Below are 9,392 nucleotides of genomic sequence, written 5' to 3' on the forward strand. Positions count from 1 at the left end.
AGCCTGAGGTCTGGAATCAGACCTGGGTTTGAAATCTAACTCTATTACTTACCAGCTCTGTGGCTTTGGGCAGGTTACTGAGCCTCTCTGAGCTTCAGTGTCCTCACATTTACAATAGAAAAAGTAGTCATGCCTAATTGATCTGTGATGAGGAATAAATGAAAAGATATATTTAAAGCTGCATTTAAACATACACCCTAGCACAGTCTCTGGCACATATGAATCTCTTAATAATCACCAGCCATTACTTTTCCAAAGCTCTGTCCCTAGGGGGGCACTGGATCTAAACATTTAGGACTGACTGGACCCTGTCCACCTACTGCTATGCATTAACCATCCTTCCTGACTGTGTCATCAAACAACACCACAAAATGGCCCACTGGGATCTGAGGGGTTACCAAGAAAGTAGATGATGAATACCCTGCCCACAGCACCTGTATTTTAATAGAGATGCAAGAAGCAGAAACACAGATATTTCATCTCGTCCTCTTCTCTCCAAACACCATTTACAGCAGACATGTGGTTTCAAACTGGAGACAAAATTGAGAAACAGTCATGCATCTTAGTCTGCTAGTGTAATGCCTCAGGGTCTCTTGAGTAGGAAACTCTCCTTGGAAACAATAGGTTCCTTCATTTGCCACCTCAAGAGAATTTAGTAACTCATTTTTGCTCTGTTGTTACCTTGGGGCTGGAGGTTAGTCCCACTCACCTATTCCTTTCTCCCCTAAACTTCCTCAGCTGTTTATTGGTCCAGGACACACTTGAGTTTTCAGATTTAAAAACTGACTCTACTGTAGGATTTGGGTTGATGTAAGCAATAATATAGATGGAGAAGCTACTGGTATTAATCATGGGCATTGAATCCAGCCTGATTCCTTGAACTCTGGCTTCACAGCTCCTGTCTCTTTCCCACTGTACTTGGTCAGACAATTTTTCAATATGGTCCTTGGAAACATCTGGTGTTTTCTGGTACCTGTGAGCCTTTATCCCTGGCTTCTAATTACAATTGCATTCTATATGTAGCTGTCTGAATTCTTAGAATAGTTATTACCCTGGCTTCTGTGCCTTCAAAACTTTTCACGTAATCTTTAACTTAGAGACCCCAGCCTGGCACATACCCTTGTTCTGATTTCCCCACATCTTTAAATGGAGTCAACCCAAATATTCTAACAGATGTATGTCAGGGCACAATCTCAATTAACTGGCCTCCTCCCACCAGGCGTTGCATTTCACTCATCCTCAAAAAAATAAATAAACAAATAAATAAGTCTTCATATAAGATATAAAGGCTCTCCATAATTCTTCCACTTATTTTTAATGGGCACACAGGTTGACTGGTTCCTTTTTCAGTTGACCTTTTAAGGCTGTTAAACTGGTTCGTTTATATTCAACAGCCAAAGCAAATGACCATGAGTAAAATCTCATAGGAAAAAAAAAGTGCACGATTTTATCTCTAGAGTTACAGATTAGGTCCCAGGCAGGAGAACATGCAGGTACAATGAAAGCACATAAGACCCAACGACACTGGGACAGAATTTCCCATTTTGTGGGCTGGTGTGGGTAATCTCAATAAATAATTGTAAGTGTAAATGATTAAAGCAGCTATTAAAGAGTCCATTGGTAATGGATTAAGTGCCTCTAGGAGCAGCCAGAAGAAATAGAAGCTCATATGATGAATCTTGAAGTAGGAGAAGGAAGCAAAGTAAGCAAAATAAGAGAGTGTCCCATGAAGTCCTGGACCAGAAAGGATTTCTGGCTGATAGTTAATCGGAAGTTAAACCAGGAACTAAGTACAGCTGGAGTACTAACGATAGGACCAAGGAAACTACTTTGGGAGGCAGGACCAGGAAGAGGCTTAGGGGGTTTGTGGAGGAGAGCCCACAGCACCGGCAACAGACCAAGACTGACCTCCACACTGGGAAAACATGAACTCTGCATCTGCTCTGGGCCATGCACATGTGGTTGCTGAGTAGTTACCCTGAATTCTGCAGAAGAGATAGGGGAGAGCTACAGTCCTCCAGGTGCTTCTGAACTTACTCCGTTCCCAGTGCAGCATGGGCACTCAGTGCTGGAGGCAGGTGAGGATAAGCATGAGGTGAGATTCCTGCCCTGAGAAGCTTCAAGTCTAGTTGGGGAGACAGAATCAATAATTTGCAGAAAACATCTCATAAATCAATGAAAACAGTATAAAATAGAAAGCAAGGGGGCCTGGATGGCTCAGTCTGTTGGGCATATGCCTTCCACTCAGGTCATGATCCTGCGGTCCTGGAATTAAGCCCCACATCAGGTTCCCTGCTCAGTGAGGAGCCTGTCTCTCTCTCTCTCTCCTTCTGCCCCTCCCTCTGCTCATGTACTTTCTTTCTCTCTCAAATAAATAAATAAAATCTTAAAAAACAGAATGTAGCCTATCAATAGATGAATGGATAATGAAGATGTGGTGTGTATATACACGATGGAATGTTGCTTAGCCATAGGAAGAATGAGATGTTGCCATTCACAACAACATGGATGGACCTAGAGGAGATAATGGTAAGTGAAATGAGTTAGACAGAGAAAGACAAATACCATATAACTTCACTTACATGTGGAATATAAAAAGCAAAACAAATGAACAAACAAAAACAGTAGAAAACACAGAAAACAAACTGGCTTTTACTAGAGGGGAAGTGGGTGGGGTGACAGGCAAAATAGGTGAGGAAGATCAAGAGGTACAAACTTCTACTTATAAAAAAATAAATGACAGGGATGAAAAGTACAGCACAGGGAATATAGTCCATAATTTGTAGTAGTGTTGTATGGTGACACTTTTCACCATGGTGTGACCAGGTGGTGAGAACATTTGTGGCAAACATCGAGTGATGTATAGAATTGTTGAACCAACATGCCAAACACTTGCAACTAATGTAACATTGCATATTGATTGTATTTTAATTTTAAAAATCTGAATAAAATAGTGCGAGTGGTCTGTGGTGCTTAGGACTCTAGGCATTTGGGGTGGGAAATGTGATAGTGGAAAGAGCAAAGAATGTACAGTGAAAAACAGACTGTCAGGGTAAAAGAACTGAACCCAGCCAACAAACTGAGGCCGGGAGGACAAATCTAGACCCTGGATCATTTGGCGTCCCTTCAAATTCATAGCCTTTAATAGGGAGGGCTGGTGAGCATTGATGATTAGTTCCATTAAGAAAAACCAAATCTCTCTTTATGCTCAAATAAAGGGATCTGTTACATGTACTAACTACAGCAGTATATTTTTACTTGTTTGAAATTATCTTTTGCAGCACAGTTTTCCTGACACCTGTAACTGGAAAGCATTAGTCACTCACACTCACCAAAGGCAGAGTTAACTTACTTGGATATAATTGCACAGTCTTGTTCAAGTTATGTTTCCTAAAAAAAAAATATTTCTCCTAAATCACTGTGGGAGTAGCAGGACCACCCATGGTATGTGAAGAGTGACTTTTCATTTTTTATCTAAATACCTTGTTGTTCTAATTCCTTAATAGCAAGGATGTAATTACACTTCTCTTGTATCATCTATAACATGAGTATAGCTTTTTACATTTCCTTTTATTAATTTATTTATTGACTTTGATATCCATAAAACGTTACATTTCTACAATCTTTGTTCTCTCTTCAGCTTTCATTTCCAATTACATGACTCCGTGGGAGATATAATCAAGGGATTAAAATTTATACTTCAAAAAATCTCTTATTCTCTGTGCTTTGTCATATACCGGTTTCAGAATTCAGCTGCCAGCCTTAGGCCTTCTTGGGATTAGGACAAGACTCTAGTTACATCAAGGAACATACATGTACACATCACAGAAAATCTCAACTAAGGTAAATCCACAGACCTGGGAGTGTTTTCGTATTTTTATCCAAGGACATCTTCTTGAGTGAGGATAGAAACAATTTATGTTTCATCACAACTTATGTTTCATCACTTGTGTTGAGAGTATTGGTGGAAATCTGAGTTAAATGGCACTGAAACTCTGATTAATTCCTGGGGTGTTTTATGTCTCTGTGGATTGCGGCCTGGGGCAGCTGACTCTGCCCTCCTGGCTCTTACTTTGTCACCATACTCATGTCACTGAAACCCTAAGCCTCCGTTTCCTCATCTGCATGGAGATTAATATCTATGAAGTCTACCTCATAGGGTCACTTGAAGTTCGGATGAAATAATGAATGTGAAAACATTCTGGTAAATTGGACAATGTTGGCTTTTTCTAGGCTATTATTTTGTGAGAGGGAGAGAATGTTGCTATATATACATAAGTTTATTTTTATTGGTGTTCAATTTGCCAACATATAGAATAACACCCAGTGCTCATCCCATCAAGTGCCCCCCTCAGTGCCCGTCACCCAGTCACCCCCAACCCCCACCCACCTCCCCTTCCACCACCCCTAGTTCATTTCCCAGAGTTAGGAGTCTTCCATGTTCTGTCTCCTTGAGAGGGAGAGAATGTTAAATTGCACAAGAAATACTCCAATGAGAATCCCAATTTACAGCATTACTTGGCTTTTCATCAAATGCTCCTTTGAACCCATGATTAAGAATGTATAAGCTAAAAAAAAAAAAAAAAGAATGTATAAGCTAGTAGAGTGCTACTGTAAAGAGCAATGACATGGGAATATGTGATTCTAGGTCAAGCCCCCAGCACTGCACCACACTGAGTTGTAAAATCGCTTAACTTCTTTAGTTTCTTTATCTGTAAGATGAGATGTTTGGGCAAAAATCTTTATATATTCTACAAGTATTAAAACCATGGTTTAAGACTTCTAAGATACTCAGGATTTGCTGAAATATGCCTAGTGCAAGCTCACGGACCTGTCTTCTTCACTGAGGTATCCTCTGGTATCATATACTAGGCCTGATATATAGTAGGTGCTCCATAAATATATGTTGAACTTAAGAATGACAGTTCAATCAGAGTAGTAACTGACTTGTAAGAGTAATTTCATATTTATTTTAATGCAATTCTATTCCTTTCAACAGAGATGAATGGTTAAACATGTAACTCCATGTAGTTAATAAGTAATACTTTTCTAACACATTAAATGAATCCACAAATCCAAAAACAAATGATTTGAATTTTGACTTGAAAAAAAGTCATCATGTCTTGAAAGGGATATAATATTTAAACTCAGGATTTTCTGGAACTTAGTTCCATTGCCTTGTTTATGTGCTTTCTTCTAGCACTAAACATTAAGATCTATAATAGCTAACTTAATTTCTATTCCTCCCTGTCTCCACCTTCACTCTCTCCTCCTGACCTCATTTGGCCTTCCAAGATGTTCTGCAATGGGTGCCATACTTGTTTCTGGGCTCTGAGTCCTTGCACTTAGGATTCCTTTGATCACCTCCCTCCTTTCCTCTGTCACCTGGCTAACTCCTACTGCCCCTTTCAGGTATGGCTTGAAACTTTTTCAGAAAATGATTCCTGACCCCTAAGCCTGGGTTAGGTGCCAGTATACCCTGAACGTTTCTCTAATGCAACATGTCTGCATCATATCATTTATCACACTAGATTGTCACTAGACCATTAAAGTGAAGCAGATAAGTCACAGACACTGGAGTTATGCTGCTGGGCTTCAAAGCCCACTAGTAAGGTGAGATGGCAGGAATGTCTCATACAAACTGCCTCATAGGGTGGGCTGTCCATAGAATTAAATGACTGACAGATTCCTGTATGGAAGAACACAGCTTGACACACAGTATCATATAATGTTTGCTGATTCTGGTTTAAATTTTATTATCCATTTGGTCAACTCAAGCCCATAAGCTCCTTTAGAGTCAGAGCCATTTTTTATTCACTGTGGTATCCTAGCACTGTAAAGGCTCTGCAAATATTTGTTGAATAAGTGTATTTTTCTTTTCTGTTTCATTGAAGCCATATTGGGGAACCCTCTTGCTTGATCGGAGATGATAAACCTACTGATGAAGCCAGAAGGATCAAAGAGAAAAAGGTGATGAGTGGCGCAGGCGGGGAGGGTACCAGCCAAGTCGGCTGAAGGCTTAATACACCCTTATTCAGAAGAGGATATAGTTTTGGTAACACCATTTAAAAAGCTGTGACTAGTGGTAAATTACAGAAAAATGATTATGGCAATGGAAGTGAACATTGCTGTTGAGTGTATGTTTCTTTATGTCTATAAAGAAAATAAAGCAATTTAACCCCACTTCCTCATTCAACCTATAAGGGCTGAGTTATGTTCTTTCCAGTCTGTCTACCCTTATAGATGCTTTCTTTTCCAGGCTGTCTCATTAACCCTGTGCTGCATCCACTGTCCATACTCTTCCACATGGCTCACAGTGTCATTCAGGGCCTGGCCAAACCTAATTCTCTAGCCTTTGTCACATTGCAGGGCTATCCTGCCCCACCCTCTCCGCTGTGGCACCTCGGTCTTTGTCCTCACTGGAAGTGCTCAGAAAACCTACTTCTCAAAGACTCAGCTGTGGTGTCACCCCTGGGAAAGCAATTTCTGACAATCTCAGTTTCTTCTGTGCCTGGATTCCTTCAGATAAGCAGAGTTATTTCCTTGTATGGTTATTGATCTCCCACCAGATTACCATCAGGACCTATGCTGTCGTTTTGGTGTCCCCAATGCTGTGCGCCATGCACAAAAGGTGCAGGTATACACCAACACAGGAATGAATACAAGCATGGGTGGGGAGGGCTGTTGGGTGGGACTTCCTGGCTCTGTCCTTCACACTCCCACACTGAATGTTCTTAAATTCAGACTCTGAGACTTACTTCTGAATAACTTTGGACTAATATAGCCTCTCAGGGCCTCCTTATTTGTGAAATAGGGATTATTTGTGAATGCTAAATAAATAGATGGTTCCTGGTTTATAATGAATTCCATGTAGATGAACTTATCATCTACAAATAATTGTTTGTTTCTTCTTTCTTAATGTTTATACCTTTGATTTTCTTGTCATGTTGGGTTGGGATAGATTTCCAGTGTCATCTTGAAGAGTAGCACCAATATTGGATATTCTTCTGCTTCTAATCTTAGAGAGGGGGCATCTAAAGTTTCTCTATTTAATCAGTTACAGATTTGTTTTAAAAACTTAGTGAACTAAATGTCTTTCTAGTTTTTGGAGTACAGAGGCTGTTGAAGTTTATACCTTGGTCTATATTCACCTGTTTCCTATGACTCATAATTTATTTTCTTCCTCTCCTGATCCTTAAGGGGTAAGAGTTTCCAGGCTATTTGAAGCCCAGCAAGGAAACAAAGTCTTGTGCTCATGCTAGGGGAAACATTTGTAGGAGGTGGACTATTTTAGACCTAGCCCTCAGCTAAATTAATCCCAGCAAAAAACATCCCCTTCTCCTCCCTCTATTTCCCTTGATCAGGTGGAAAATACTCTCATTTTCCTCATCTCCGAATTCTCCTCTAGGAAATAAGATAGTCTTTGATATCTGCGTATTTTATACTTTAATGAAGTCTTCATTTTTACACATTATACTTTCATAAGAAGTTTACTGTAAAAGAGTATCTCTAAGAGAAGTTGTTCACATTGAACATTAATGCTCTTCACAGGTGCTTAGAAAATATTTCCTCATTAAGAGCATTCACCAAGTAACTTCTGAATTCCTGCTATAAAAGCTGAGCACTATGCTAGACTCTTGGGACAAAACTATGAATCAGAGAAACACTGACTGTACTCACGGAGTTTCCATGCTACCTGCAGGAGGGAGACAAAACACAGGAAAAAAAAGTTTCTTAATGTATTTCAAACATGAGGAAAACAAAGGACTGAGATAAAGAAGGGGGGTTTACTGTAAATAGAGTGGTCTGAGAAGGTCTCTATAACAGGTATAGGGTGGGAAGCAGCTATCCACAAAAAGATTGGGACTGGCAGTGGAGAGCTGGCTCTGGGCAGAAGAAGAAGAAAGGCCCCGATGTGGGAATCTTAAGTTTTAGGCCTGAAGAAGCAGCAGTTCAATGTTACCAGAAAACAAAATAAAACAAAACATAAGAACAAAAAATGAAGCTGTGTGTTAACTATTAATAAACAAACCAAGTTACACAATAACTGTAAGGGTTGAAAATCTTTTTTTTTTTTTTTTTAGTTTATTTATTTTTCAGCAAACATCACTACAAGGATGAGAACATGGCTGCTCTCTCTCAAATCAGACACTGGCCGATCCTTGTGTTCTGTGTCATTTCAACCCTTGACAGTGGTCAGTTTCCCATACACTGTCCTAACCAGCCTGGATGATGGAATTGGAGAGCTGGCACTGGCAACAAGTGGTCTCTACTGAGAAAAAGAACACTTCACTAGAATGAAGCTGGACTGTTCTCTTACACCAGACACAAAGATACACTCAAAATGGTTGAAAGATCTGAATGTGAAACAAGAATCCATCAAAATCCTAGAGGAGAACACAGGCAACAACCTTTTGGAAGTTGGCCACAGCAACTTCTTCAAGACACATGTATGACGGCATGGGAAACAAAAACAAAAATGAACTATTGAGACTTCATCAAGATAAAAAGCTTCTGCACAGCAAAGGAGACAGTCAACAAAACTAGAAGACAACCTACAGAATGGGAGAAGATATTTGCAAATAACATTTGAGATAAAGGGCTAGTATCCAAGATCTATAAAGAACTTATCAAAGTCAACACCCAAGAAACAAACAATCCAGTCATGAAATGAGCAGAAGACACGAACAGACATTTCACCAAAGAGGACATACACATGGCCAACAAGCAGATGAAAAAATGCTCCGCATCACTTGCCATCAGGAAATACAAATCAAAACCACAATGAGATACCACCTCACTCCAGTAAGAATGGCTAAAATTAACAGAACAGAAAACAACAAATGTAAACGAGGATGTGAAGAAAGGGAAACCCTCTTGCACTGTTGGTGCGAATGCAAACTGGTACAGCTACTCTGGAAAACAGTGTGGAGATTCCTCAAGAAGTTAAAAATAGAGCTACCCTATGACCCAGCAACTGCACTACTGGAGATTTACCCCAAAGATACAGATGCAGTGAAATGCTGGGACACCTGCACCCAATGTTTCTAGCAGCAATGTCCACAATAGCCAAACTGTGGAAGGAGCCTCGGTGCCCATCGAAAGATGAATGGATAAAGAATATGTGGTCTATATATACAATGGAATATTACTCAGCCATTAGAAAGGATGAATACCCACCATTTGCTTTGACATGGATGGAACTGGAGGGTATTATTATACTGAGTGAAATAAGTCAATTGGAGAAACAACCATCATATGGTTTCACTCATATGTAAAATATAAGAAATTGTGAAAGGGACTATAAGGGAAAGGAGGGAAACTGAGTGAGGAAAAATTAGAGAGGAGGACAAACCAGGAGAGACTCCTAATTCTGGAAAATAAAGGGTTGT

At 39.9% G+C, this 9,392-nt stretch overlaps 1 long non-coding RNA gene across 1 annotated transcript; it reads left to right on the forward strand.

Annotated features, from left to right (window-relative positions):
* Nucleotides 1–1,725: 1,725 nt before the first annotated feature.
* On the forward strand, nucleotides 1,726–8,581 carry LOC121491462. Its single transcript, XR_005987988.1, has 3 exons — nucleotides 1,726–2,078; nucleotides 5,895–5,970; nucleotides 8,085–8,581. It is a non-coding gene; the product is annotated as an uncharacterized LOC121491462 (long non-coding RNA).
* The last annotated feature ends 811 nt before the right edge of the window (nucleotides 8,582–9,392 follow it).

The sequence above is a fragment of the Vulpes lagopus genome, chromosome 5, assembly GCF_018345385.1.
Source record: "Vulpes lagopus strain Blue_001 chromosome 5, ASM1834538v1, whole genome shotgun sequence".
NCBI lineage: Eukaryota > Metazoa > Chordata > Mammalia > Carnivora > Canidae > Vulpes > Vulpes lagopus.